General features: G+C 29.0%; 1 protein-coding gene across 6 annotated transcripts in view; it reads left to right on the forward strand.

Annotated features, from left to right (window-relative positions):
- The window catches only part of LOC111687560 (hemicentin-2), a 419747-nt gene extending 397468 nt beyond the window's left edge, over positions 1-22279 (forward strand). For all 6 annotated transcript variants that reach the window (XM_046956663.1, XM_046956676.1, XM_046956672.1 and 3 more), the window contains 2 exons: positions 21934-22057; positions 22127-22279. The gene's annotated coding sequence lies outside the window, so the exon portion shown is untranslated. The remainder of the gene's footprint in view (positions 1-21933; positions 22058-22126) is intronic.
- The last annotated feature ends 1490 nt before the right edge of the window (positions 22280-23769 follow it).

The following is a 23769-nucleotide window of genomic DNA, read 5'->3' on the forward strand; positions in this document are numbered from 1 at the left end:
AGTAGTTTTTATTATTATTAATTTTTTAAAATTTATGAAATTTAGTTTTGTTTAATCTTTACCTTTAATATTTATATATTTAATTACAAATATAGTTAAAAAGCATACATATATTTTAATATTTAAAATAAGTATGTGCAAAACAGGACAAAAAATATTTGCTACTTTTGAACTAAAAAATATTAGTTTTGTGTGACATTAATATTATTTCTAAATTTAAATTTTTCGATAAATGCATTTTTGTAGAGATGAGAGTAAAATGATTTCACATTTCTTGTTTTTACGCTCCTTCATTTATACAAGTGTAAAATGTAGTACATGCGGATCCTGGGTATAAAACAATAACAAAGTAAGATGGAAATAACTGTTTCACTTTTTTTTGAGTTTACATAAAAATACATCCCTGATCTAATACAACGAAGAGAGGCATACGAATGTCAAAATTTCCGTCAGTATTTTACTCAATGTAGTAAAGTTTAATTACATATCGTGTTTAGACGATCCTTCTACATAAAATTTTGACAAATCATATTACTTGTGTGCTCATGTGAAGGGGCTTTAAAATAAATAATATTCATTAACTTAGGGAAAAAGTGTGGGGGGAGTTTTTCCTACCGAGCGCGTCCCCGGGTGGTGGATAAGGGGTGGTGGTGATAGAGTTTGGACTCAAGCTGAGGGAGGGCAGATTGTCCACCACCTGGGAATTAGGGATGCCAAACGGGAATTCCCGAAAATCCCGGAATTTTCGGGATTTGAAAGTACCGAAAACCGGGAATTTTAAAAATGAAATCCCGGGGATTTTCGGGATTTGAAGATCCCGAAGTGTTTTTCCTCTAAATTTATACATTTTAAAATATTTAATAAGAGAATTTTAATAGTTTTTGATTAAAAAATAAGCAGGATCATAAAATTTTAAACATTTTGGACTATTTTTAAATCGAATTACATTATTCATTGAGTAATTAACTTAAGATGACTCTACTAACTTACAACTGAAATATCAAATATAAAAAGGGCAATAAATAGGCATAGACACTATCGGATATCTAAAAATAAGAAGTAAGAAATTATGATTTAGTTTTCATAATAGCGCATTTGACTTGATTTGTACCTCGCCTTCGATATATTTAAGCAATTTATTGTTAAAAATTAATTTTCTGAAATGCGCTTTATATAGGGGCTTCCCCCAAAGCCTCCTATTTGAGGCGATCCTCATAAAATTTGGAGGATAAATTTACGGTCACATAAAATGTATTTACGCTGAATTTCACTATGGCACTAATCATTTTACGCGGTTTGTGGATATTAAAGTCATTTTTTGAAGGGGGGATTTATAAGGAGGCTTGGATCAAAAGAGGCCTGAAATTTAATAGGGTCTTCAAGGCTAGTATAAAACTTGTTTTTGTCGATATACGAGTATATTAAACATAATTATGAGCTACTCGGGACAAACCCAATATATCCTCCCACTCCCTCTAAAGTGGTGTAGGATATAAAACGGACAATAAATAGGCATTGATACTATCGGATATGGGTATATCAAAATATATACTGGCAGTCAACCTGTTAATAAGATGGCGAGATGATAATTCTCTTATTTGGGTAAGAGGAAACGATATATAACTGGAAATAATATTGCTAATAACTTGGCAAAAGCTGGAACTACTATGGCTATACTTGATATAGACAAGTTTTGTAGTGTTTCCCTTGTGGCCATTAAAAACCATATATCCTATATTCAGCTCAAAACGTTTGGTCACATGAGTGGTGTATTTAGAAAGCACTGTATTTAAATAACTATTTTTTATTGTTAGTACTTTGAATTAATTTGTTTTCCAAAAATTTCACAAAATACTTATGGGAAAGCTTTCTGTATTAGTATACGCATACTTAATGTATTCATATTGTAATATGAAATAGAAAATGTTATTTTTGTCAGTAAATTATTAAGATTTGTTGAAAATTTATTTATATTTTTCGGGATTTATAAATCCCGAAAATTCCGGGATCCCGATATCGGGATTCCGGGATTCATTTAAAAATCCCGAATCCCGGGACTTTTAAAAATTAGTCCCGATTGGCATCCCTACTGGGAATATTATATTCCCCGCGGACAAAAGAACTGGAACAAAATAAAAATATGAAAGTTCGGTGCAGGGCCTAATAACCCAGTACCGGCGGCAAGTGTAAATTGATCATTAATGTATTATTTTAGAATTTATATAAAATATATTGTATAGAGAAATAAAAATAAACCTTAATGAAAAATTTATAATTTAGTAACTATGCAAATATTTTTTGGTTATTATTTATTTAATTTCGATTGGGGTAGCGAAACACACGGGCATTAGCTAGTTAAACATAATTATGAACTTAAAAGCCCTATTCGGCGGGTCCCCACTAAAGTGGCATAGGGTATAAAAATGTTATAATTATGCAAAATATGTGTAATTTGAAGCTTTTTATGCGCACAGTGTAGATGACCAGTTACTGTTCACTGGCCATTCTATGTTTTTTATTTTTGGCACTTTTTATCCCTTTCTCTATTTTTATACCCTCCACCACCATCAGTGGTGATAGAGGGTATATATAACTTTGTCATTCCGTGTGTAACACCAAGAAATATTCATCTAAAACCCAACAAAGAATATATATTCTGGGTCCTTATCAAATTCTGAGTCGATCTAGCTATGTCCGTCTGTCCGTCTGTCTGTGTAAAACACGCTCACGATAAAACGAAGCAATAGAAGTTAACCAAATTCACCCAAAATGTTCTTCGTTTTCCTAAGTTGTTTAGTATTGAAAATGGGCAAAATCGGTTCACATCGGGAAAAGTTATGAATCAAAATTTGAAACAACCTCGAAAAAATAGGCATTTTTTACACATTCTGAAGTAATTTTCTCGAAAACTATGTAAGATAATTCCATAAAAATCGGCATACATTCGTTTCCACATAAGGGCTTAATCTCTGCGTAAAATCGCTAGAATCGGTCCACAATTTCATATACCTCCCATACAAAAGTACGAATTCCCGGAAATTTGGTTTTTTGTTAATAACTTCCGTCGTAATGTCGATATCTTCACAAAATTTTAGAAATTGAAATTTTATGACAATACAGAGGAAAATTTTTTTGGATGGGTCCATAATTGGTCATAGCTCCCATACAAGGTCCCCTCCCGAAAATCAGTTAAACCCGCATAACTCATTAGTAAATCAAGATATCTATATAAAATTTGGTACTAGTATTGCTTTTATATACAGAAATATTACAATGAAAGATTTTTTGAATCGGTCCATAATTGGTCATAGCTCCCATACAAGGTCCCCTCCCGAAAATTACTTAAACGCGCATAACTCATTACTAAATTAAGATATCGATATAAAGTTTGGTACAAGTATTGCTCTTATATACAGAAATATTACAATGAAAGCTTTTTTGGATCGGTCCATAATTGGTCATAGCTCCCATACAAGGTCCACCCCGAAAATCAGTTAAACCCGCATAACTCATTACTAAATTAAGATATCGATATAAAGTTTGGTACAAATATTTATCTTATATACAGAAATATTACAATGAAAGCTTTTTTTGGATCGGTCCATAATTGGTCATAGCTCCCATACAAGGTCCCCTTCCGAAAATCAGTTAAACCCGCATAACTCATTAGTAAATCATGATATCGATATAAAATTTGGTACAAGTATTGCTCTTATATACAGAAATATTACAATGAAAGATTTTTTGGATCGGTCCATAATTGATCATAGCTCCCATACAAGGTCCCTTCCCGAAAAAAAACTAAAACGCACATAACTCATTACTTAATTAAGGTATCCATATAAAGTTTTGCACAAGTGTTGCTCATATATTGTGAAATGTTTTTCCGATGGGTCCATAATTGATCATAGCTCCCACACAAGGTCCCTCTTAGAAAAACACACATACAAGGTTCCCTTCCGAAAATCAGAAAAAACGCACATAACTCATAACCAAATATTGGTATCCATACAATTATCAAAAATATTGCTCTTATATACATAAATTCACTATAAAATTGTTTTACGATCGGTGCATATTTGGTCACAGCTCTCATACTAGGTCCAGAAAATCACTTAGATTCACAATATTTATTACCAAGTAATGATATAGATACAGAATTCTGAAAATTTGTCTTTATATACATAATTGGACATAATACAAAGTCCTTTTACGAAAATTTCTTAAACGCACATAACTTATTACCAAATTAAGCTATTGATACATAATTTGGCAAAAATATTAGTTTTGTATACTTCTATTTCTCCTATAGTAGGTCCTGCCCCTAAAAGCGCTTTAACCGTATTTAAAGAGCATTATCAATTTGTGTTGAACAAAATTTTGTGTAGAACATAATTATATATGTATTTGTATTTTGAAAATCTCTAAATCTTTCACACATATATATACATGCAAATTACTAAATTTTTAATGTTCAATAAATCTTGGAATTGTAATAAATTTAACTTTTGGGATTTTTATACCCTACACCACTATAGTGGGGAGGGTATTATAAGTTTGTGCTGATGTTTGTAACATACAAAAATATTGGTCCAATACCCACCTTAAAGTATACCGATCGAATATAGCACTCTTACTTGTTTTTACTAAAATAGGACCTATCACGAAGTTGGTAAAATTATTCGTAAATTCTTTATTTATTTATTTATTTATTTATTTATTTATTTTTTTTTGTGTACAAGAAGCATCTTTTTGTATTTATTGTTTGTGTTCAAATTATACCTTTTTAATATAGAAACTAGACTACGTATAGTCTAATGAAGAAGTAAAATGAAATTCCATCCGTATAACAAAAAAATGGATATAAAAGTTGTATAATTTATATTTTTTTCTATTTACAAGAATGGTATAAAACAATAACAAAGTAACAGCTGCTTTACTTTTTTTGTATGTGTTTACACAAAAATACATCCCTGATATAATGAAGAAATCCGTATTCTCTCTCAAAGTGTGATGGTTTCATTACATATTGCGTTTAATATGAATAACAGATGAAATATGTATATATAATATATTTATATATATATATATATTATGTATATATATATATATATATATATATATATATATATATATATAGTATATTATATATATATATATATATATAGTTATATATATATATTATATATATGCCATAATTTATATCGCTTATTTTCTATAAAATAATACAAAAACCTAGTCACAGTGTTCGATTTTCAAAAATGAACTTTTAAAAAGGAAAATATTACTATCATGTGTGTTTATATCCGTAATATGAATAACAGATGAAATATATATTTATATATATATATATATATATATATATTTCATCTGTTATTCATATTACGGATATAAAACACAATGATAGTAATATTTTCCTTTTTAAAAGTTCATTTTTGAAAATCGAACACTGTGACTAGGTTTTTGTATTATTTTATAGAAAATAAGCGATTAAAATTATGGCACGTTAATGTATTTTCTCTTACTCTACATTGATTTCATGTTTAAAAAATATACATATGTTATAATTTTTCGAATATTATTTCGAATACATAAATTCTGCGCATGTTTATACTCTTGACATGTTATTAAACAAGAAAATATCTCGCATGTTATAAAAAATCAATACTCTTTTTTCCCTTTTGCGGTTTTGCGCATTTAGTTGTTCTCTTCATTAAGATTTTTAACAGCAACATAAATTAAAAAAAACCTAGATTTACCCTGACTGCTTTGCATTTAACTAAATGTAAGCAATATACATTGTACTCGGACCAAAGAAGTTTGCTATCGGAATTCGAAAATTAATTGTGTGCGGGAATCTACTACTTTGTTTGGAATACAAAAAGTGTTGAAAAGCCCAAAAATAATAAATAAAAAAATTATGTTAAAAGCATTTATACATATTTGTATATATCGTTCATTTCAAACGTAATACATAGAACACATAATAAAGTGCATAGTGTAATGATTTTATAATCATAAAATGTGTCAATAAGTTGTAACTGGTTTGGAATACAGCACCCAACATCGCAAATATAAAGTACATCAACCCGTATTAAACATATGGATATTTAAATTATACATCAATGGATATTTAAACTAACAGCAATTTAACTACATACATACAGGATACAACTTAATGATAATAGTTAAAAATTCGTAATTCGGTGTTGATTTCACTTAATTTGGCCATTCTATTTAGGTATTTTCTCTCCGCATGTCCGTCACGTATAACTTGTAATCATGTACGGGTCGCAATTTTAAAGACAATTCGATAAAAATTACAACATACAATACCTTTAGTTTAAATCTATCGATTGTTTCAGCTGTCTTCTTCCATGCAAAGGGACCTCTCTAAAAACATATTACTCAATTACACTACTGGTATAGGGTATCATTTGGTCGGCCATTAACCTTTATACTGTCTTCTTTGTTTTTATTAAGAATATTTTATCGAATACCCAAAACTCATGTTTTTAATATTATAAGCAAGTAAATATAATGTAAAAATTAAAGAAGTAGTTTTATATTAATAGCAAAAAGAAAAGAAACAATAACAACGCTTAACGAAATAAAACTTACAAAAAACAAGTATGAAAGTATAGTAGGGCATATGACATCGAACATATGATACCCTACACCAGTCAGTATGTTAAAAAAAGTGGATTATTTTTAAAATAATAACATATTAATTTGTTTTTAAACTTAAAATAATAATTAAGTTTAATACAATACAAGAGATTTCGAAGGGAAGTAGGGGTAAATATGGGCTATCCTTATAAATTTTAGTAGAGAAATTTACGTCTACTTCAAAGTTTTTTATGTAGATTTTAATCGTGTTACTAGTGATTTCATGTGAATTTGACTTTCAAGTCACGGATATATCTAAATCGACTCAGAAGGTGACACTAAGCAGATTAGTAGGTGGATCTAGGACACACATCGGTAGAGCGTAAAATTTTATTTTAACACTAACACCACTTCATTTCATGTTTTTGCATTCCATGCACTAAAAGAAAAGTTAGTAAGTTTTTGTAGTGTTTTTTGGTGTAGTGACTTGACTACTTTAGAGTGTACTGTATTATAAATAACAACAAATATTAATATTTCTATATTTTTTATTGTAATTATTTCGTAACATTGCTCTCGGAAATGCATTTATTTGCAATTTTAGATATGAAGTGAATCTTATTACATACTCCGTGTAAATAAAAGTAAAGAAATAATGAAGATTTTTAAAAAATTAAACAAATAATGGATCGTTAGGTGTATAAAAATATCCTCCAAGAACTTTTGCGCTCATATGCAGTGCTTAATTGAAAATATATTCAGGATAATGTTGGAAATAGTCCTGTATGTCACGAATTAACAGTAGCATGTATTACACGCAAAGAAAAAATATGGTTAAGGCTACCATAAACGGAAACTATCATTAATGTTTGGAATTATAATTAGGACAACCACATAAAATATTTCCCTTTGGAGATCATAATATGATTCTTGTGGGTTGTCATAAGTTAACATATTATTGTTCCTATAACAATTATAATATGATTCCTACAATGCCATAATTTGTTCTTTAATTTACCATTATATATCCCCATTAATAACATCAAATATTTAAGGAAATCATTTTATTACCAACAAAAAAATAATTTTAATTAAAATAACAATAAATCAAAATTACAAATTTTCCATCAGCCAGTATAAATTGAAGAATATTCTAGAAAAATCAATTTAATTTTAATTATGTAATTTATACGTACATTATTACTTACATATATTGATGGAAGATCTGCTTACATTTGTAATGTCGATATACCTATTCCTAGTTAAGTGGTACTTCTGCTAAAAACTGATTAAAGGTGATCAAACGGTGTAGAGTCTGGTATACGATTCTTTTGTTCTGCGGACACGAAAAATACATCCAAATTAGAATTACTCGTTGACTATGGATATTAAAAAAATAATTTTGTGACTTTTCACAAAAAAGATATGTTTACAATAATTAAAAAGAAAAATTATAAAATATGTAAAAATAGAAAATCTCTTATACTTTATGAATTAAATAATCACTTTTTATATTTTACACTCACATAGTTTTATATAAAAAAGTATTTTTTTTTTTAATTCAATTAGTTTTTTATTTTAATTTCAATTACTTGTTTCTTACATTTCTTTAATCTTCAAGTTCTTATCATCAAATGACGCTCTGTGGCGTTTTAGAGAGAAAAATGGCATATTCAACAATGCTGTTGCACCTTCAAATATTAAATGATTTGTATAAATATTGAAAGTTTAATATTGAAATTACATAGAAACAGTAAGCAATACATGTTTGAACTTCAACTTTTTTTGTTTTAACAATGACGTCACACTAAAAATGTCAATTTAAACTCAAATATAAATCTAATTTTTTCTTCAAATAAGAAAAGGTGAACTTTTAAGTATATTTAACTAAATAAATGAAAGGATAGAAAACGCAATCGCTACTCTAAATTCACATTAATACTTATCTTTAATAACAAATATTTTGTTTTTATTTAATTTTTATACCTTTCACATTCGTAAGTTTGTCGTTTCGTTTGTTATTTCTATAAAATAATTTTCTGACCCTATAAAGTATATATATTCTGGATCCTTATAGATATCGGAGTCGATTAAGCCATGTCCGTCTGTCTGTCTGTTGAAATCAGTTTTTAGAGGACCCCAGATATCGGCGAATCTTCAATAATTCTGTTAGACATGCTTTCGAGAAGATCGCTATTTAAAATCAGTAAAATCGGTCGGTAAATAACGGAGATATGAGCAAAAATCCGAGACAACCTATGAAAATTTCATCAAAAAATGTCATATTTTTTTCATGCTTTGTTAAATAAGCAACAACAACACTGTATATTGGAAAAGATGTACACGTGTGTGTAGATGTATTTGGTATTATTCAGCTGTGTATTTTGCTTTGTATGTTTCAATGCTGTTGGCGTCATTGAGCTATGTATTTTGTTTTTGTGAATTCTATTCGTATATTTGGATGTAGGGTCGTTTTATTGCGTTGTTTATTTTGTTTTTGTTTTTCTGTGTTTTTCGTTATGTATGTTTAGATGTCTTTTGTTTTAGATGCCTTGTGTATTTTGTTTTTTATTTCGTTTAGCGTTGTTGTTGTTCATTTTGTTTAGCTTTTGGTGTAATAATAATTTAGTCGGGAAAAATTTATAAAACTAAGATGTTTAAAATATACTATGGTGAAGGGTATATAAGATTCGGCACTGCCGAATATAGAACTCTTACTTGTTATTTTTAATATTAAATTAATTTGAGAACATACACACTGTTTACTCTTTAAAGAGTAAATTTTAATTAAAATATGTTTACAAACAAACTATAACAAGCATCGTTGCCAATTTTGCGTTTTGGCGCTAGATTTAGCGCCTTTTAACAATCCAAAGTCGCATTTTTTCCTCTTAGCGCTTTTTTGAAAAAAAGGCGCTAAATATGCGTTTTTTTCAAGAAATGAAAAATCTTTTGAAAACATAAAATTATTCTAATTTAACAATAAAGATAAAACAGAATAATTTTACACAGTACTCTGCTGTACAAATTTATTAAAGTTCCTTTTTCTAAACTTTCCAAATTATGTTTAATTTAAATACCCTTTAGTGTGATAAGTTATTTTAAAACTTTAAAACTAAAATAAAAAGTATTCACCTCTTTCACCAAAAGAATTGAAATTTGTTTCTTCTTAATTTTCATTCCCTTCTAAGGGAAAATTGATTTCGTGAAATTACACAACATTTGATTTTGTTTGTAACAGCTTTTTATTGATATTCTAATTCTATAAAAAATTCACAACAAGGGAAGTTTTTCACGTCAAAAAGGAAAGAGTTGTAAATAAACTTAATTTTAGTTAGGTGAACTTGAACTTAAAATTGTATTTTGTAAAAACTATTGACTAGTTATTGAGACCTTGATCGATAATAGCAATTATTCATTGAATAAGAAAATCGAACATATTTGTATTAACCTTAATTTCTTAAATTTCGTTCCCGAATTAAAATTCCAATTAACGAGTATTTTTTTAATAAAAATTTTAGCTAAATACTATATTTTTTAAGACTGTGTAAAAATATAATGTTAGCGTTTTTTAGTGCGTTTTGAGTGAATGGACGGCGCGTTTTAGTATAAAATAATTGACAACGCTGATAACAAGTAGTCCGACTCTCAAATTACTCTCTCACATCTACGAGTGTCGTGTGAATTCGACACTCTCTTGAGTGAGAAATTTAAACTTGTCAAAACACTCAAATGGTTAACTTACTTTTTTGGCCACTTTTAAGGATTTTACGTGAAATTACGGTTGTGCACACTAAATCTATAATTTTTTAAAATAATTTTATGTCACTTTTCATACAAAATTTTGTTAATTTTCTTAAACTAGAAAAAAATATTTTTTTCTAATTATTGACATTTCATTTTTGTTGTTGAATTTTAATTTACAAACAGAGTTTCAATTTTTGGTATTGAAAATTCGAACAAATTTAAAATCGTAACTTTTTTATAAAACTCTGTATGTTTAGAATGCACCAATCCATATACATTTTTAGATAACTTCTGCAATAGAAAATGTATGTAGATTTTCTATTGCAGAAGTTACCCGTGTGAAACTTGCAAACGTGCTAAAAGCTCGCCAGCGATGTTGCGGAAGTATAAGAATTCTTGTCACCAGTGGGGAAGAACTGATGCCGAGCTGGGGAACGTCTAAGAGTAACTTGGAAGATACTTCTGGAAGACCCGCAGAAGAAACTTCTAGATGACTCTTGGAAGTAAGGTATTGCCAAAGACTCTTCTAGATGTGACTAGGAAGTCACTTCTTGAAGTGACTAACTAGTATCCTCTAGAAGTGTTGCTATCTTATCTTCTAGAATATGAGTTTTCTCTTCTTCTAGAAGATGAGTTTTCTCTTCTTCTAGAAGAAGAAGATGAGTATTCATCTTCTAGAAGATGAGTTTTCTCTTCTCCTACTTGTATACTCATTAATACTGTTGCAATACTGTTACACCTTAACGACCCTAAACGTAAAGACATGAGAAAACTCATTTCTACAAATATTTGATCAATTAGAAAAGTAATAACATAAAAGTAGCTGGTGGAGGGTATATAAGATTCGGCACAGCCGAATATAGCCCTCTAACTTGTTTTTTGTAAATTGTAATGTTCACTTACATTTGTAACCCCGAAGCGTACGGTACGTACATTATTAAACCCCCCGTGAAAAAAAATAAATCCCTATTTTTTCTTATTATTAAAATAAAACTAATTTGTGTTTTTATTTTTTCAACTCCCGATATTTTCGTGGAAATATTTCAAGGAAACATTTTGGTCCTTCGGACCGGATAATAAACCCCCCGAGTCCTTGAAAAATCCCTCAGCCTAAACGGTTGAAGTTAAAGAGCTGAAATTTGTACAGAAGATTGGTCTCACACCGAATAGATCCACTAAGACGGGATTTTTGGAAATTCGAATGTTTAGGGGAAAAAACGGGTAAATTCGGTAACTTCATATATCCTAAACTAGACAAGATACAAAAGCAGTTAAAAGCTTATCGTCGTTCACTTAAAAATAAGAGGACAGGTGTCTGGTACATTTTTCAAATTTGGCCCCTTTAGGGAAAAAAACGGGTAAAAACTGCATTTTTGTACTTTTTTCACCTCATGTATATTTTAAACCAAAGAACATACAAAAAATATTTTTGGCTTATTCATAACTTAACGAAAATAAAAATACGTATTTAGTACTTTTTGGATATTCGAACGCTTAAGGGGTCAAAAATGTACTTACTTTTTGCATAAAAGGGACATTTTTGATAATTTTTCGTTCCTCAAAAAGTACTTTTTGAACCTAAAAGTATTAAAAATTTACTTTTTGATTTTTTCATAATATTGAACTTAGAAATGTGAAATTATACATACAATTATACAATAGAGAACATTTTGGTACTTTTCGTTCTTCAAAAGGTACTTTTTGAAATTTCTATAATATTAAACCTAGAAACACGAAATTAGGTATGTATGGACCGGGTTAAGTAAGATCCCATAAAAGCGGTGTTTTTGATACTTTTCGTTTATAAAAAGGTAGTTTTTGAAATTTTTATAATATTGAACCTAGAAACATGAAATTCGGCATATATGGCACGGATTAAGTGAGATCCCAAAAAGGGGTGTTTTTGATACTTTTTTGTTCTTCAAAAGGTACTCTTTTAAATTTCTATAATATTAAACATAGAAACATGATATTAAACATGTTAAGTGAGAACCTTACATAGAGAACATTTTGGTACTTTAAGTTCTTCAAAAGGTACGTTTTGAAATTTCTATAATATTGAACCTAGAAAAATGAAATTAAGTATGTATGGGCCGGATTAAGTGAGATCCGATAAAAGGGGTATTTTTGGTACATTCTGGTTCTTCTACAGATACTTTTTGAAATTTCTATAATATTGAACATAGAAACATGAAGTTCAGCATATATGGCGCGAATTAAGTGAGATCCCATAAAAAGGGAATTTTTGGTTCTTCGAAAGGTACGTTTTGAAATTTCTATAATACTGAACCTAGAAACATGAAATTTAGCATATATGCATACTGTATCGTTCTTCAAAAGGTACTTTTTGAAATTTCTATAACACTGAACATAGAAACATGAAATTAAATGTGTATGGCCCGGATTAATTGAGAACCCTAAATAGAGGACATTTTGGTACTTTTCGTTCTTCAAAAGGTACTTTTTATATTTCTATAATATTAAACCTAGAAACATGAAATTAAAAGTGTTTTAAAAGGGACATCTTGGTACTTTATCGTTCTTCAAAAGGTATTCTTTGTTTCTAAGTTTAGTATTATTTTCTATAATACTAAACTTCGACTTAATTTCATGTTTCTATGTTCTCTATTTAAGTCGAAAAAGGTCGAAAAAAGTCGAAAAGTCGTAAAAAGTCGGAAAAAGTCGAAAAGTCGAAAATAGTCGGAAAAGTCGAAAATATTCGAAAAGTCGAAGAAAGTCGAAAATAATCGAAAAAGTCGAAAAATCGAAAATAGTCGAAAAGTCGGAAAAAGTCGAAAATAGTCGAAAAGTCGGAAAAAGTCGAAAATAGTCGAAAAGTCGGAAAAAGTCGAAAATAGTCGAAAAAAGTCGAAAAGTCGGAAAAAGTCGAAAAGTCGGAAAAAGTCGAAAAGTCGAAAAAGGTCTAAAAAGGTCGAAAAGTCGAAAATAGTCGAAAATATTCGAAAAGTCAAAAAAAGTCGAAAAGTCGGAAAAAGTCGAAAAGTCGAAAAATGTCGGAAAAAGTCGAAAAGTCGACTTTTAATTAAATGCAAAAAGTCGAAAAGTTGAAAAGTCGACTTTTCATAAAATGCAAAAGTCGAAAAGTCGACTTTTCATAAAATGCAAAAAGTCGAAAAGTCGACTTTTAACTAAATGCAAAAAGTCGAAAAGTCGACTTTTAACTAAATGCAAAAAGTCGAAAAGTCGACTTTTCGTTTCAACTATAGAACCCTAGTTAGAACCCATAATAGGGGACTTTTTCGAAAAGTCGACTTTTAACTAAATGCAAAAAGTCGAAAAGTAATAATAGGGGACTTTTTCGTACCTTCTTGTTCTTCAAGAGGTACGTTTTTAAATTTCTATAATATTAAACATAGAAACATGAAATTAAGCATGAATGGCCCGGATTATGTGAGGCCCTATAGAAGGCGACTTTTTGGTACTTTATCGTTCTAAAATATCTGTAGTACAACATTAAGAAATAGAGAGGTTACCAAAATTTTACAATGCCTATAAAACGGCTCGCTTACAAGGTAAAAATTGTCGGCTAAATTTAACTTTTTCTTCAGAAATTGACCTTATTATATTGAAAAATCTCTGTATAATAGCGTGTTATATGGAAACCTGTCTCTAAATAAGTTATTTCTTCAGAAAAAGGACATTTATAGTAGTTTTCACTATTTTAATATTAACCCAAAATTGTGTGGCAACTTTTTTCAATTTGCAATAAGAATTTAAAATAGTGGCAACTCCGTTCAAATTGGTGAAATTATTTTTCGAAATACATGTGTGATTCCAATCTTTATCAGCGGCAACGTTTAAGCTGGCTTAGATTTTAAGCCGAAGTCGGCCGCGGCGCGGCTTGCAAAATATTACCGGCGGCCAGCCGCCGATTTGAGCCGTTTCGGCTTGTATCTCTGGTAGCGGGTTATAAGCTAGTTAGCAATAATGATAATAAGACACAAATAGAAATATAATTATATGTATATACAAGTGATCCATAAAAAAAGTTGCAGCCTTCATCTTTATTGCCATACACCATTAAATTATGTGGCACAATTCAAAAATTCCTCTAACTGCAAATAATATGCATACTGCATACAATGTATGCACATAATTTCATTGCATTTTCTATTTTTCGGTTATTTCATATCGGTAAAATGGTTATCTGTTACAAATTTTAATTTGTTGAGCTTACAAAATTATAAAACTCGAGACTAACTCGTTTCGACTCGAATCGCGACCGAGTTCTATTTAACGCTCTTTTAATTTTCAACTCTTATCGCGAGTTTTATTTTTAAACTCGCGAGTCAAAAAGATCCATTCGTGGAAAAATGAAATATTTAAATCGATCGAATTAAACTTGATCGCTATCCGTACACTGCAAAAACCACAGAAAAAATAAAATAAACAACGCACTAAAACCAACCTACATCACAACAAGTAAGAGTGCTATATTCGGCTGTGCCAAATCTTATATAACCTTCACCATAGCGTATTTTAAACATCTTTAATAAATTTTAAATTTTTTTCCGACTTCATTATTTTATATCAAAAGCTAAACAAAAAGAACAACAACAACAACGCTAAACGAAATAAAACACAAAATACACAAGGCATCTAAACCAACAGACATCTAAACATACATAACGAAAAACACAGAAAAACAAAAATAACAACGCAATGACTCCAACAGCATCCAAACATACAAAAAAATACACAGCAGAATATAACCAAATACATCTACACACTCACGTGTACATCTTTTTCTAATATACAGTGTTGTTGTTGCTTTTTTAACAAAGCATGAAAAAATATGACATTTTTTGATTAAATTTTCAGAGGTTGTCTCGGATTTTTGCTCATATCTCCGTTATTTATCGACCGATTTCGCTGATTTTAAATAGCGATCTTCTCGAAAGCATGTCTAATAGAATTCTTGAAGATTCGGATCTCGCCGATATCTGGGGTCCTCTAAAAACTGATTTCAACAGAAAGACAGACGGACATGGCTAAATCGACTCCGCGATCTATAAGGATCCTGAATATATATACTTTATATGGTCGGAAAATTATAATCCAGAAATTACAAACGGATTGACAAACTTATATATATATCCTTCTCACAAAGGTGAAGGGTATAAAAATAATTAAATTGCAACTGACAGTTGCTCATCTTGCTACTGGCAGTAGCAGAGCCAAAACAATATACTGCAGCTAGGAAAAAATTAGCGGCACAACGATTGTCTGTGTGTTTTGCTATGACAAAAAATAAATTTCGATTGTTGTACAACAGGCATAAAACGAATACTGTGAATGTGTGCTGCTAGAAATTTCAAAGTAGTGTTGCAATTTTTAGTAGCAATAATATTAAAATGTGAAATATTTTTAGTATTATATTGATAGAAATATGTATTTTACTGCAAGTGGTTACTTATATATTAGTAAATTTAAATGCTGCTTTTAAGTTGTTAAAGGACGCTAAATATAGCGCTATAGACGCTTAATTGGCAACAATCTCTGGAAGCTACAATTTGTATTTTATAAACTTCGTTATAAATCAATATCAGAAAGATATACATACACAATTTCCTCAAATGTTTTTTCCCTTTTTTGTCTATCCAGATCTTTTTGAAGCCCACAGATGGGCTGGAAAGCTGGAACTTGGCATTGATATAGCAGAATACCTGGCTCAAATCCTAACGTAGCTGGATTTTTGGTCTGTGGGGGAAATGGGGCGAGTCAAAAATCACAGTTTGTTCTCTTTTTTGACTATTTGGATAGACAGCTAAAACTTGGCATAGATATAGTAAAATACCTAGGCCAAATCTTATTTGTGCCAATTTAGAGAAAGGGTAAGGTACAAAACCTGTTCGAAAATTGTTTAATGCCCCTAAGAATAAGCATATACATATGTAGTATATACATATACAGTAGTTGACAAAGCAATGGAAACTTTTTCAAATATTTAAGAAATGGTTGAAATTCTTAACTAATTATTGATATACATATTATTAAAAACTATTATTAATTTTTATTAATATACATAAATTTACCAAAATTAACAAAAACATAATTAATTAAATTCAGGAAAAAGAAAACCAAATAACTGTCATTTATTATTATGGTACTGACAAAACATTGGAAACTTTTAAACTTTTACAGAAAAGAAGACTCTTACTAAAAAAATATTCAAAATAACGGTATAAAAAGCATCGTTGTTTACTATTATTTCAAATTATTCGTCATTTTAATATATTTTTTAATTTTCTTGCAAAACTATTTTTTTGTCATTATTTAAAATTTCTAGATTTCCGGTTTAAAAAGCAAAATAAGAAACGATTTTAATACTTATTTTAATATTTTGCCTAATATTTGTTGAACTGTGATTAATATTTAATAAATAAATCAACACTTTCAAAAATATTAAAAAATTTGATAAGAAATATTCAGGGAAAATTCAACATATGGGTTGAAGACCTCCTAAAACTGCTCTAATACAGGATAATTTAATGACAATAGCATTCGAAGAACTCCAAAAAAGTACTCTTCTAGGATAGTTATTATAAAAAGTTCGAAAAAGGTACTCCTATTTTTAATCACATGGAAAATTAGACTGGCCTTGGTTGTAGTCGCCCTGCGGGAAAACATCTCAGTTTAAGAAAGAATCATTCTATTTGCCTACTCATTGCCAAAGATAACATAAACAGGTCGAATTAATGTGAAAAAATATCCTTTTAATGGGCATGTCCAAATTTAATTAGAACATTTAGTTTTAGGACATTTGTGAGGTGACCAAAGGGGAAAGATACTGGACCCGAAGAATTTTAAGTTTAGCAGTGGCAAAATTATAGTATAGAACAATTTTTTAGGGCAAGGTATTGATCGAATTTAATTATAAGAAGATACTATGTATAGTATAGGGTAGTGATCTATGAATCTAAAAGCCAGTTTGGGAGTTGCAATCGAGTGGCTAGACTTGAAAATTATACCTCTATTAAAGAGGCCTACCTCTTCAACCCCAGAGAAAATCTATGAAAAACAGTAGTTCCAAGATATGGACTCAAAAAATGTCCTTTTAGGCCGAATTGGAAGGACGATTTTTAGAATGCGGATATAAAGGAATAGCTAAATTTTTCAAATGATTTTTTTTATCCAATTATTGTTTCAATGCATCTCCAATGTCGTGCAGCAATACAAAGTAAAACATACAGAACTATATTCTGAGTTTCTGACAATTTCTGACCAATTTTGTTAAGATAATACCAAAATTTCCATTGTTTTGTCAGTAACAGAAAACCAAATACTTCAATTGTGTTATATTTTTTTTAAACTGAATTAATTATATTCATGAAATGTTACTAATTTGGGTATATAAGGATATATACAAATAAAATTCTAAAAAAAATTGTTTCATTAAATTTTTTTAGTTTTGAGTCCTCTTGTGAAAATTTAGAAAAAGTTTCCATTGTTTTGTAACACTAGGTAACAACGATTTTGTTTAGGGCGTCTAAGACCAAAAAAAGTATTTAAATAATCTAGGATGTCAAATCTTTTAATTATTCGTTAAGAAAAAAATGCTAAAAAAGTGTTCGGAAAAGTGTTTTATATAAATAATTTTATGGTTCTTATTCAAAACAGCAAAAATATTGAATATTCAGTTGAAATAATCTTGGTGAATAGATGTAACAAATGAATTATGAGGGTTATATTCAAATACGCAAGTTTGTAATTCTGGAATAAATTATGAATAATATTTTCGAAATTACAAAAAAAATAACAAAAATAAATTTCAAAAATTTAATAAGAATAAAGAGAACTAGTTATATTGAATCTTTTTTTGAGTTGATTTATAGGTTCCCAAAAGTAGCACAAGCACCCCAAAATCGGTACTCATTTTCTCAAATTTAACAGCACTCCTGAAGGATGATGCAAAATTAAATATAATCTTAATAAGTTTTATAAGATCTTAAATTTCTCTATCAAATTCCATAAGAATCGGTCTATATTATATCCAAGAGTCCATAATAATTTGTTTAAAATCATGTGCAGCGATGAAATTCTTTATAATCAAGTTTACCTCTTCCAGAAAATTGATTTATTCCTAATATATTATTAAAACATATTAGTATTATTATACATTCGAAAAAATTATTTGTTTTAAAACATCGGTGCGCGATCCAAACTATTAATATCGTATTCCGAAAATAAAACCTATAATAAAATTTAAGCATAAATCTAATAAATGAGCAAATCTTGGTAAAGCGTGATGTGTTGGTACGTATGTAAGATTCGGCATTCCCGAACTTTTACGTGTTTTTACATGTTTATACATTTTTATTTTATTGTATATTTTAAATTTTAATGTAGTCACTTCATTGTAGTGACAGCAAATTTTTTAACAAAACAACGCTCTTTAAGCTTATTTTTTCAAACATTTGGTTTTATTCAACTTTGTATGTTTGAACGCTGTTGGCGTCATTAAGTTATATATTTTGTTTTTGTGAATTCTATTCGTATATTTGGATGTAGGTTCGTTTTATTGTGTTGTTTATTTTGTTTTTATTTTTCTGTGTTTTTCGTTATGTATGCTTAGTTAGATGTCTGTTGGTTTAGATCATAGGGGGCCAAACATGCCCTTGCGGGCAATGTGTTACTCTCACTTATACACATGCAATACGAATTTTCTCAGCAAAAGCACTCAGTAAACATAAAACAAAAACAATTCAATTTAGTTGCATGCCAGCATTTAACAAGAAAGGTCTGTGACGCTTTATGAAATGATACACGGTGCTTTTGTTATTATTATACCTAAATATAATAAAACAAGCCAATATGTGGAATATTGAATGGGAAAAGAATAATCATATTATTTGCTTTATAAACAAATACCACACATAAATACAAGCATACTATTTTTTCAGTGCAAAGCACACATATTTCCATTTTTGCACTCTTTTTATTTTCACTACAACATATGCATTTCAAATATTCTCTTTCTGGCCGCCTATGTTCTAAAGATACTTTTTGAAATTTATATAATGTTGACCATAGAAACATGAAATTCAGCATATATGGCACTGATTAAGCGAAATGCGATAAAAGGGGTATTGTTGGTACTTTATCGTTCTCTAAAAGGTAGTTTTTGAAATTTCTATAATACTAAACCTAGAAACATAAGTTAGAACCCATAATAGGGGACTTTTTTGTACTTTATCGTTCATCAAAAGATACTTTTTAATATATTAAACCTAGAAACAAACGGATTAAGTGAGAACTCATAAAAAGGGACTTTTCCGTACCTTTTTGTTCTTCAAAAGGTACTTTTTTAAATTTCAATAATATTAAACATAGAAACATGAAATTAAGCATGAATGGCCCGGATTAAGTGAGAACCCATAATAGGGGACTTTTTGGTACTTTATCGTTCTTCAAAAGGTACTTTTTGATATTTCTATAATATTAAACCTAGAAACATGAAATTAAACGTGTATGGCCCGGATTAAGTGAGAACCCATAAAAGGGGACTTTTTGGTACTTTATCGATATTCAAAAGGTATTTTTTTGAAATTTCTATAATACTAAACCTAGAAACGTGAAATTAAACGTGTATGGCCCGGATTAAGTGAGAACCCATAAAAGCGGACTTTTTGGTACCTTTTTGTTCATAAAAAGGTCATTTTTATAGAAACATGAAATTAAATATGAGCCCGGAATAAGTCAGTACCCATAAAAAGGGATTTTTTGGTATAAATGTACTTTAAGAAATTTCCATAATATTGAATCTAGAAGCATAAAATTAAGTATGTAGAGTCCGGATTACATGACAACCTATAAAAGCGGACTTTTTGGTACTTTATCGATCTTCAAAAGGTACTTTTTGAAATTTTTATAATACAGAACCTAGAAACATAAAATTAAGCACGTATTAAGTAAGAACCCATAATGAGAGACTTTTGGTACTTTTTTGTTCATCAAAAGGTAGTTTTTGAAATTTCTACAATATTAAACCTAGAAGCATGAAATTAAGTATGAAGAGTCCGGATTAAATGAGAACCTATAAATAAGGACTTTTTGGAACTTTATCGTTCTTCAAAAGGTACTTTTTGAAATTTCTATAATACTGAACCTAGAAACATGTAATTAAGTATGTATGACCCGTATAAAGTGAGAACCCATAAAAGAAACTTTTTTGTTCTTCATAAGGTACTTTTTAAAATGTGTATAATATTAGACCTAGAAACATGAAATTAAGCATGTATGTCACGGATTAAGTGAGACCCTATAGAAGGGGACTTTTTGGTACTTTATCGTTCTTCAAAAGGTACTCCTTCAATTTTCTAAAATATCTGTAGTACAACATTAAGAAATAGAGAGTAGAGTTACCAAAATTTTCCAATGCCTATAAAACGGCTCGCTTACAAGGCAGCGGGTTATAAGCTAGTTAACAATAAACTAATTTCCGGGAATATATACCTTTGTATGGGAATATGCAAAATTTTAGATCAATTGATATGATTTTCAACATACTTTATCCCTGGCAAAAAAAATGTGTGACAAAAAACAGTCATAAACATTTAAGTATGATGTGTAATTTTAAAAAAATTAGTATTTTGTAACTTTTTACTGATTACTTCAAAATTCTTCAGTCAAATTTATTGATTACCGCAAAAAATTGCAATAATTTTTATTTGTCACTGCAAAAAATTTGAATAATTTTTATTAGTTACTGCATGTAAATGCAGTATTTTACTTTTCCGAGCTTAAACCTGGCACTACAGTTATTTTTTGCAGTTATTAATCTTTCCGCTTACTCAGTGCTCCATTAACAAGTTATTTTTTAATGCTTTTTGGAATAGTTTTTACGTAAAAGTATAAATCGACGTTTTTTTAGTACTAGTATCAACTGTGATTCGAACCACAAACGTTGGATAGGTTTTTTAGATTATTGGACTGATTCTCTATATAATTGGCTACAAATCCTATTCAAAAAAAATTAAATAATGTTATTGATAACGACCACTCATCTAAATTACTCATTACCAAAATTTAAAGATTTTTTGCTGGGTATATTCTCTGAAAATAATACATTCCTAATATACACGAAAAATGTCGTACATTGTACGAAATGCTTCGTGGTTTCGCACCACGAAATATTTCGATATATTGTAATATAATTGTAAATAATTTTAAAAAAATTGTTAATTTTATGTTTTTTTTAAATAAAAATGGCGAATTAAAAACAAATTTATATGTTTAACAGATACTTCAAACATTTAATTATGTGTATTTTAAACACTAAACACCTTAATTTATTTATGCGACTTTTACAATAAAAATTGGATGACATCAAGATTTGGTCGATACATACTTTCAGTTTAAAATAAATCAAAATTTTTATTAGTAACCAGTAAAGACTTACTAAATACTGATTTTTTTAATTTTTTTCTTTTTTCCATGCTTTTATATTTTGTATGATATTGATCCGCGCCTGAGTATGTGTCAATGATTTTGTGTTAATGATTTAGTTCTGTGGTTTCTTTAAGAGTAAATATGTTTATATTATTATTTTTTCAGAACTTTACATTACATTAAGAGTAGCATCTTTGGAATGTTACAGGAGATTCATGCACAGGCGGCAATATGATGATTTTAGTATCCCATCAAATTACAAGGAACGACAAATATAATTAATTACAAAGTATATAGTAATCTTGTTTAAAAACCAACTTCTCTTAATATTTTGTTTAATTTTTTCTTTTTGTTTCAGTTAATGGTTGCTTGGGTATCATCTTCATACTATTTTTTTATATATTAACGTATTATTTAGTAAAAATATGTAGGATATAATATTATGTATAAATTATTAATAAATAATAGTAGTATAAAATTGTATAAATTAAAAAAAAACTAATAAATAATGTTAAAATTTACAAAAAAAATATATATATATTTTTATTACGAAAGTAGTTTGGCAGATATTTGTAACAGTAAGTAAGTATACCCGTCCACTATTCATGTAAAGCTTATAATCAAACCCGGACTTTCCCGGGGATTAAGGTAGATTCATAACATTATACCGTCCACTATTCATGTAAAGCTTATAATCAAACCCGAACTTTCCCGGGGATTAAGGTAGATTCATAACATTATACTTCAGTATTCAGTATTTCATAATTAAAAATAATTGTATGACAAAATAAAAATTTGTTTACAAGTCGAAGAACGAAAATTAAAAAAAAACTCCATGTTTTATGCTTCATGAATAAAATCAAATTTCTCGTTTTTACTCCCCTTTGGTACCTTTCTTAACATTATAGAAATTTTAAAAAGTAGGTTTTGAACGCAAAAGTACCAAAAAATTCCCTCTCATTGTTTGTCACATACTCCGGGTTCTACATGCTTAATTTCAAGTTTCTATGTTCAATATTATAGAAATTTCAAAGAATACCAGACAGCTGTCCGGTACTTTTTTAAAATCCTCTTATTTTTTAAGTCAACGACGAAAAGCTTTAAACTGTTTTTTTATCTCCTTTAGTTTAGGAGATATGAGGTTACCGAATTTATCCCTTTTTACCCCCTAATCATTCGAATTTAAAAAAATATTTGGAGCAATCTCCTATCCAAATTTCAGCTCTTTAGCTTCAACCGTTTAGGCTGTGGGATGATGAATTGGCCAGTTAGTATCGTTAGAATTTCATAAATACTAGAGTATTCAATTATTCGGGTTTTTGTCTTATTCGGTTTATTCGACAAAAAAATCCCATCTTAGCGGATCTGTTTGGAGGGAGACCAATATCCTATCCAAACAATATTGTGTAATATGTTAACATTTAATGGAAAAAAATATTTTTCTTAAATAACATATTTGTATACATATCAATTACGACATTATTTAAATAAAATGATATTCGTTTACGAGATGCTTGTTATTTTCTGATTTTTTACATAAATTATTCAAAATATTAACGAAGTATTTCTTTGTTTAACGGACATTTTTAAATATAAAAATGTAAACAATAACAAACTTTGACAGCTACTTAAACCAGGCTAATTACGAACAATATTATCAGTTGATTGAATAACACTACCTTATATGAATTCGCCTTGACTGCCACCACCTTATCTGAATTCGCCTTGGCTATCAGGGAAAAATTTCAAACAGCTGACGAATAAATCAAATTTAAAAAAAAATATTTTTAAATTTGAATCTGTTTATAATTTTTTTGATGCGTAAGCTTTTAAAACTTAAAAACACAAAAATACACCCTAATCACATAATTTCACTTTAATCACAAATTTTACAATACCCGTGAACTTAACAAACTTTCTGGCAAACTTTTTTGTTTTTCACTCATTTTGCAGAGAGAATAAATAAAAACCCTCTCTGAGAAATATGTGCAGACGAAAATT

Source organism: Lucilia cuprina, chromosome X (genome assembly GCF_022045245.1).
Source record: "Lucilia cuprina isolate Lc7/37 chromosome X, ASM2204524v1, whole genome shotgun sequence".
Taxonomy (NCBI): Eukaryota; Metazoa; Arthropoda; class Insecta; order Diptera; family Calliphoridae; genus Lucilia; species Lucilia cuprina.